Source organism: Etheostoma spectabile, chromosome 4 (genome assembly GCF_008692095.1).
Source record: "Etheostoma spectabile isolate EspeVRDwgs_2016 chromosome 4, UIUC_Espe_1.0, whole genome shotgun sequence".
In the NCBI taxonomy this organism is placed as follows: Eukaryota; Metazoa; Chordata; class Actinopteri; order Perciformes; family Percidae; genus Etheostoma; species Etheostoma spectabile.
Window position 1 is genome coordinate 32,907,735 of NC_045736.1, and position 8,256 is coordinate 32,915,990.

Below are 8,256 nucleotides of genomic sequence, written 5' to 3' on the forward strand. Positions count from 1 at the left end.
CAATTCAAAGTGCTTACACACAATCAGTTAAAAAACAGATAAAACACAAGTAAAAACAGTTAAAAATCACAAGCATTAAAAAAAACGGTAAAACACATGAATAGACAGTTAAAAACAAAGAGAAACATAAAACACAAGAATAAAATTTACAGTGCAGCATAAGAAATTTAAGAAAATGATTAGTCATTTAAAGAAAGGCAGCATCAAATAGAAAGGTCTTCAGCCTTGATTTAAAAGAACTGAGAGTAGCAGCGGATCTACAGGTTTCGGGAGTTATTCCAGATATGAGGAGCATAGAAACTGAAAGCTGCTTCACCCTGTTTAGTTCTGACTCTGGGGACAGAAAGCAGATGTCCCAGATGACCTGAGAGGTCTGGGTGGTTCATAGTGTAGTAGCAGATCAGCATATATTTTGGACCTAAACCGTTAAGTGATTTATAAACTAGCAAGAGTATTTGAATCAATTCTTTGAGACAACAGGAAGCCAGTGTAAAGACTTCAGAAAGGAGTGATGTGATCCAGTCTCTTGGTCTTAGTGAGGACTCGAGCCAGCAGCGTTCTGAATCAGCTGCAGCTGTCTGATGATTTTTAGGGAGACCTGTAAAGACCCCGTTACAGTAGTCAAGTCTACTGAAGATAAAGGCATGGACAAGTTTTCCAAATCCTGTTGACAATAAGTCCTTTAACCCTTGATATATTCTTAAGGTGATAGTAGGGGCGACTTTGTAATTGTCTTAATGTGGCTGTTAAAGTTCAGGTCTGAGTCCATGACTACACCAAGATTTCTGGCTTTGTCTGTTTTTTTAACATTGTTGTTTGAAGCTGAGCGCAGACTTTTAATCGTTCCTCTTGCTCCAAAAACAACCACCTCCGTTTTCCTTCATTTAATTTCAGAAAGTTCTGGCACATCCAGCCCGTTAATTTGTTCGATGCACTAGTCAGTTTTTGTATTGGCTATAGTCCCCTGGCGATAAGTTATGTAAATTTGTGTGTCGTCCGCATAACTATGGTAACTTATTTTGTTTTCTCCATAATCTGAGGCCAGTGGAAGCATGTAGATGGTAAACAAAGAAGAGGCCCCAGAATGGAGCCTTGCGGAACTCCGCACGTCATATTTGTAAGCTCAGATGCATAATTACCTATAGACACAAAGAATCCCTATTCTTTAGGTAGGATTCAAACCAGTTAGTACTGAGCCCGAAAGGCCAACGCAGTTCCACGGTCTAGTGAATGTGTGGTCGACTGTCAATGCAGCACTGAGATCAAGTATACTAAGATTGAAATTTGCATTATCTGTGTTAAGGTGGATGTCATTAAAGACTTTGACAAGAGCCGTTTCAGTGCTGTGGTGTGGTCGGAAAACCCGACGAAAGGTATCAAAAACTGTGCTTAGTGACAAGAAATGGTTGAGTTGTTGTGAAGACTACTTTTCAATGATTTTACTTAAAACGGAAGGTTTGAATTGGCTATAGTTGCTCATTAGTGACTTGTCTAGGTTGTTCTTTTTAAGGTGGCTTGATTACTGCAGTTTCAGGGCTGTGGAAAGATACCTGAAAGAAGAGATGTGTTCACAATCTGTAGAAGATCATAAGTCAAACAATTGGAAAAATTTTTGAAAAGTCGTTGGTAGAACATCCAGGCAACAGGTCGAGGTTTTTAGATGTTGAATAATGTCCTCAGGTTTGTATGGTGATCGTGTGAAATTCTTCAGATTGGAACTATTTTTGCTTGAACACTGTGACAACACATATCCTGGATGATATGGAGGCACTGACTGTTTGTCCAATCTTTTGAATTTTGTCTTTGAAGAAGGAGGCAAAGTCCTGCAGGCCTTGGTAGATAAAAGTTCAGATGCTAATGGTACTGGAGGGTTTGTTACCTCAACGTAGCAAACAAAGCACGGGAATTATTATTGTTTCTAGAGTATATCAGAGAAAAGGACCTCTTGCATTCTCAGTTCCAAATTATAAATGCGAAGTCTCTCTTTATAGGAGTTATAATGGACCAGGAGATTTGTTTTTCGCCACCTTCGTTCAGCTTCTACCCTCTCTTTTTCTGTTCCACAGTAGGACATTTCTCCATGGAGATCTTTTCTTACCAGATAACTTTGACCTTAGTGGGAGCAATGGCATCATAACATTTGTGATTTTACAGTTGAAATTATCTACAAGCTCACTGACTGATAGCCAGAGAGGGCTGGTGTGGAGGGAAAAAGCTGTATAAATGTGTCACTGGTGTTTTCAGTGATATACCGTTTTCTGATTATCTTTGTTTTGAACTTTTGGGCACAGAGATAGTGCGCTTAGAAAAAAAAAAGGAATGATCTGAGAGAGCAACGTCAGTACCACAACCTTGGAAATGTTCAGACCTTTGGAGACATCAAGTCCAGAGTGTGCCCTTATTTGGGGTGGGCTCCGTCACATGCTGAGTCAGTCCATAGTTCTCAAAACACAAACACGCTCTTTTGTCCCCTGTCCTGGGGGCTGTCAACATGAATGTTTAAAATCACCCGACTGATTACACAATCAAAGTTAATGCAGATAATAGACAGCAGTTCAGTGAAGTCATCAATGAAGTTGCACATATTTAGGTGGCCTGTAGATATTTAGAAACATCGCTTGAGGGGAAGATCTTAATTGAAGAGCAACATATTCAAAAGAAACAAAATTTCCATAACATATTTGCGTACAGTGGAATGAGTCATTAAACAAAATGGCGACTCCACTCCTTCTTATTCACTCATTCTCACTCTAAAAATGAAGTTAGGGGGCTGACTGATGAGAACCAGCAGCGTGTTATTATGGTCTAACCGGTTTCAGTTAAAAACATAAAATCTAGATTGTGTTTAGTAATAAAATCATTGATTAAAAATGATTTTCCGCCAAAGACCGACGTTTAGTAGGCTAGTGTTAGTGTGTTTTCATTTTGGGGAAGGCTGTAGCTGACGAGGAATGGATGCTAAATTTGCTAAGTTTGCAGTTAAGTGCTTATTCACCATCTTTTCTATTACATACAACAGAAATGAGGAAGAATTGACATCCACAGGGCCCGGGCTTGTCTTGATCACTAGTCTGCAGCCAAGGCCCGGCACATATTAGATAGTGCTTGCCAGATTTTGCACACAAGCATCCTTATCAGGCTGGGGGAAGGAGTTTTCTGACATCCTGGTAGTGGTGCTTGGCGTTTTACTTTGCCCCCGGGGTTGAGCCATGGGGTAGGAAGGGGTGCATAATGAGGGGGAAATAAGGGAAAGGGGGTGGAGACCTCAGTAGAGACAGCGATGAATCCTCAGAAGGTTCGGGGTTGGGAAGGTTTGAGGGGTGCTGGAGGGTGAAGAGGGGAGTGGAGGTTTCGTGTCTCTGCTCTCTGGTCTCCATGGTCAAATCTTTGCACAGGCGGGGGCTGTGCTGGATCACTGCCGCACTTTGTTGTGTCTTCCTTTTGTTTGTGACCTTGGAGAGGGAGCAGATGTGTAGCGCAGAAAGGAAAGCAGATTAGAGGTGAACAGTTACTCCCGGCTTGTTAAGGGAAAGTCTATCTGCTTTAAAAAGATGTCTGCGCTCCCAGAAAATGTTTAATGTCAATGAACTTCAGAGAGTGGACGGTACATTCAGTTGAAAGCACATTTGTTTAGTCCAACAGTCGGCTGAATCTCTCACTCCTCTTCTGACTGACGGTATAGGACCACTGATAAACATTTGCGCTTAGGGGGGGACTGTGTCAAGCAGTTCCCTAAAGTCCAGTTTCAGCAATTCAGACTGTTGCTTTACAACATCACATTGACCCTATATGCAGAATAATGTTCTTCACAGTTGGGTGTGCTGACAATATCTGGGATTTTTTGGGTCAGTCAGACACATGTCTTTGGGAAAACATAGTATTGGGGTTTTTACTGTTTTTTAAATCTTTTACAGCAGAGTCACCACAATCAGGGTTTGAGGCCCAGTTGTTCGTTTTAACTTTTTGAATTGCTCTCAGTCCTTACCTCCTGTGTGTGTGGAGACAGTCCGGTCATAGATGACTGTCCAGCGTCTTGCAGCAGAGGAGCAAATCTGTTATCCAGTTGCACACAGGTTGTTGGGGGGGCATTTTGTTGCTTATTTTCCCTTTGCAGCTGTCCACGGCTGTGTCCTACTAGGTAAGGGGTGAAGAGGCGCTCTGCCCAGATGATAATGAGGCCAGCCGGTCATATCACAAATCAGGGCTGTGCCGGCCGTAGAGTCCTCCATTTCCCAGGAAAATGATTTCACTTTAGGCTTGACCGAAGAGTTCCAGGGGGACCGCCACTTGTTGATATTACCAGTTCCACCTCCTGTTTTTTGTACTTGTTGGTCGCAATAGCCGTGTGTTAGCATACTGTCCATTGTTATGGGTCCATGGTAAAGTGGTGTCATTTCTCACAAGATCCGTTAACTTCCACGTTCACTTAGAAGGTGAACCTGGTTTCCAGAAGGTGCAATCTTCTGAAGAGTTTGTAGTAGTCTTCTACGGAGAAAGGAGGCCATCTTGCGCTAATTAGCTTTAGTACAATCACTGTAGGACAGGCTTGAGCTATTGGTAGGCCACGCTCACGCAGAAAAATTTTAAAATAGGCAATAGCCTACTATGTCTACAAAAGTGTATAGTCCAGGTTTTTGAAGTGTCCAAGAGCGCCTGCTCATAGTTTTCAGAGGAAAAGCACGATTATCAGAAAAATATGCAAGCAAAGCAGGAGAAGCAGCAAAGCGTCTGCACTGTAAAAGAAGCAGGAAGCAGGGTTTTAGATGTTTGGTCCCCCAAAACGTTCCAAAACCCAAATAAATATTCTATATAACAATATAGTTAGCACTAGAATACTGAACTAGGATGGCACGAGACACTGAATACCAAAATTCTGAAAACGTGAAGTACTCATTTTATAGATTGACCGTATTTTCGTTTTTTGGTCAAACTGCTTTTGACAATACCCTGGAATCAGAGTTCTCTCGAGCACATCTGGATCTGCTCAGCGAGTTCTGGGATCTAGTACTGCTGTCATTAACTATGCTTGTAGCCGAGCTGCACCAATCACATTGGTGTATCTGGGATAGGCGGGGCCGGAGGCAAGTCGCACCAATACATTGGTGTTCTGGTATAGGCGGGGCAGGAGGCGAGCTGCACCAATTACATCACTTTTGTGTCGCGTGGTATACAGAGTTTGCAGTAATATTTCAAATGTTGCATTCGGAGATCGACTATTTTTGACTGACAAGATGGCGGTAAGCAGAAAAACTAACCGCTACGTGAGTTGTTTAAACGTTTTTAGTAAACCCTTTGAACACAACCATGTCTCCCTGCGAGGTTCAGGTGCAGAGCCCCTGGGGACACTTGGGCAAGTCTCAGTGTTTTAAAAAATGATGATTGATGATATTATAGTGCCCATAGCTCTACATTCCACAGACAGACCAGAATCAAAAATACGGTCAACTTTAAAGTAACGTTTCCGTGCTAATTATTCTTTTAAACTTAAGTCTGACTGGGTACTTCACAAAAAGACCCTAGGTTGCATTTTGGGAGAGTTATGCTTAACAAAACTAACCACTGAATTCATTTCAAAAGTATAAGGACTCTTAAATATTTGATTTCATCCTTTATATCCATTTGTATGTTGCGCCTCGCTTTAGTAATTATGTTATGTTCTTGTCAACTTGTAAGGTTTTATTGCTCCTTATCATCCTCAATCAGGCAACATGTAACATGCAAGCAGAAGCAGGAGCAAGCAGCAAAGCGTCTGCACTGTAAGAAGCAGGAAGCAGGGTTTTAGAATTGTTTGGTCCCCCAAAACGTTCCAAAACCCAAATAAATATTCTATTTATAACAATATAGTATAGCACTAGAATACTGAACTAGGGATGTCACGAGACACTGAATACCAAAATTCTGAAAACGTGACGTACTCATTTTTATAGATTGACCGTATTTTCGTTTTTTGGTCAAACTGCCTTTTGAACTACCCTGGAAATCCAGAGTTCTCTCGAGAGCACAATCTGGATCTGCTCAGCGAGTTCCTCTGGCATCTAGTACTGCTGCTCATTAACTATGCCCTTGTAGCCGAGCTGCACCAATCACATTGGTGTATCTGGTATAGGCGGGGCCGGAGGCAAGTCGCACCAATCACATTGGTGTATCTGGTATAGGCGGGGCAGGAGGCGAGCTGCACCAATTACATCACTTTTTTGGTCGACGTGGTATACAATTGCGTGCAGTAATATTTTCAAATGTTGCATTCGGAGATCGACTATTTTTGACTGACAAGATGGCGGTAAGCAGAAAAACTAACCGCTACAGTGAGTTGTTTAAAACCTGTTTTAGTAAACCCTTTGAACACAACCAATGTTCTCCATGCTGAGTTCAGGTGCAGAGCCCCTGGGGACACTTGGAGCAAAGTCTCATGTGTTTTAAAAAATGATGATTTTGATGATATTATAGTGCCCATAGCTCTCACATTCCACAGGACAGACCAGAATCAAAAATACGGTCAATCTTTAAAGTAACGTTTCCGTGCTAATTATTCTTTTAAACTTAAGTCTGACTCGGGTACATTCACAAAAAGACCCTAGGTTGCATTTTGGCGAGAGTTATGCTTTAACAAAAACTAACCACTGAATTCATTTCAAAAGTAATAAGGACTCTTAAATATTTGATTTCACTACTTTTATATTTCCCATTTGTATGTTGCTGCCTCGCTTTAGTAATTTATGTTATGTTCTTGTCAACTGTGTAAGGTTTTATTGCTCCTTTATCATCTCAATCAGGCAACATGTAACATTGCAGTGATGGATCGGTGACTGGGACTCAAACACTGGGGACTCAAGACTCAACAGGTGGTGACTTAACTACAACACTGTAACCTTTTAGAAAAGGATTCTATCCCCCCCCCATATAACATCAAACTGATCAATTCTAATCTCAACAGGATCCTACAGTGTGAGATGGGACCTGAAGAGATTTTTTGAGAATATCCAATCACAAGTTAATCTTGTGCTTCTCCATGCTGTGATCTGCTTTGAATGTCATTTTCAAAACAACGGGAGCCTGTGATGACATAGGTAAGGAAATAATGTGGGTGTTGCATGCAACTCAAGTTTTGACAGTAGGTTGGGGGGAGGGAGCATACCAATCCATCTTTTACTGAGCTTAGAATAGGAGCTGACTGAAATGAGCATGATGCTTTTCTATTTGAAAGTGTGCTTTTACGTATCGGTCTACCCATACATGCAACATTACTGAGAAACCACCCAACAGATGCAAAGCGAGAGTGAACCTTCTTAAAAATCCACCAAAAGGCTTTTGAAAAGAAATTTCAGCTCAGAGGAGAGCTACATTCTTGCTATTCCCAATAAGAAACGTGAGGAGGGGCAGGAGGAAAGAAAAGGCGCTGCAGACGGACGTCTCAGCTGTTTGGGTGAGTACACAAACATGATCAAAGTGAGTGAATCTAGGCCTCCGAGAGGAAAGGATTTACCTCCAAGTGCAGAAAACTTGCTTTCACATTGCTGGTTCATGGATTGTGGTGGGAAAAAGATAAACAATCATGCATTCGGGGAACAGTTGGGGGCACCAACAGCTAACCTTTAAGATTATTTTCAGGCATTTTATGCCTTCATTTGATAGTTGTAAGAGAGTCAGGAAATGTGGAGAAAGAGTGGAGCAATGAGATGCAGCAAACGATCCGGCCAGCCGGGACTTTCTGCTGAAGGAATCTGCGCTCATGTGTTCTGTGCCCTCACCACGCGGCTATCGGGTCGCCACAATGACAGTTTTTGACATTGAAAAAGAAAAATAGTACAAAAAGCTGTATTTAGATGCATATCAAACTGTGTAAACAATATTCAGCATTAGATGTAAAATAAAAACTCTTATTCCTGCGACACATTCTCTTATTCCTGCAACACACACTCTTATTCCTGCAACACACACTCTTATTCCTGCAACACACACTCTTATTCCTGCAACACACACTCTTATTCCTGCAATGCAAGCTCTTTTCTACAATACAAACTCATTCTTACAATTCAAATTCTTATTTTGTAATACAAATCCTTCATCTCGCAAAGCAAACTTATTTTAGTGCAAATTACATTGGATGAATTTATCTTCCATCCATCCATCCATCCATCTTCATCCGCTTTATCCGGTATCTGGTCGCGGGGGCAGCAGCTCCAGTAGGGGACCCCAAACTGCCCTTTTCCGAGCCTCATCAACCAGCTCCGACTGGGGGATCCCGAGGCGTTCCCA

At 41.8% G+C, this 8,256-nt stretch overlaps 1 protein-coding gene and 1 long non-coding RNA gene across 2 annotated transcripts in view; one reads left to right on the top strand and one right to left on the bottom strand.

Annotated features, from left to right (window-relative positions):
* LOC116687348 (uncharacterized) overlaps window positions 1–2,256 on the top strand; it is a 20,884-nt gene extending 18,628 nt beyond the window's left edge. The window contains exons 2-3 of the long non-coding RNA XR_004331519.1: window positions 706–711; window positions 2,245–2,256. This is a non-coding gene — a long non-coding RNA (uncharacterized LOC116687348). The remainder of the gene's footprint in view (window positions 1–705; window positions 712–2,244) is intronic.
* chd6 (chromodomain helicase DNA binding protein 6) overlaps window positions 1–8,256 on the bottom strand; it is a 150,379-nt gene that overhangs the window by 108,668 nt on the left and 33,455 nt on the right. The gene's annotated exons all lie outside the window — the stretch shown is intronic.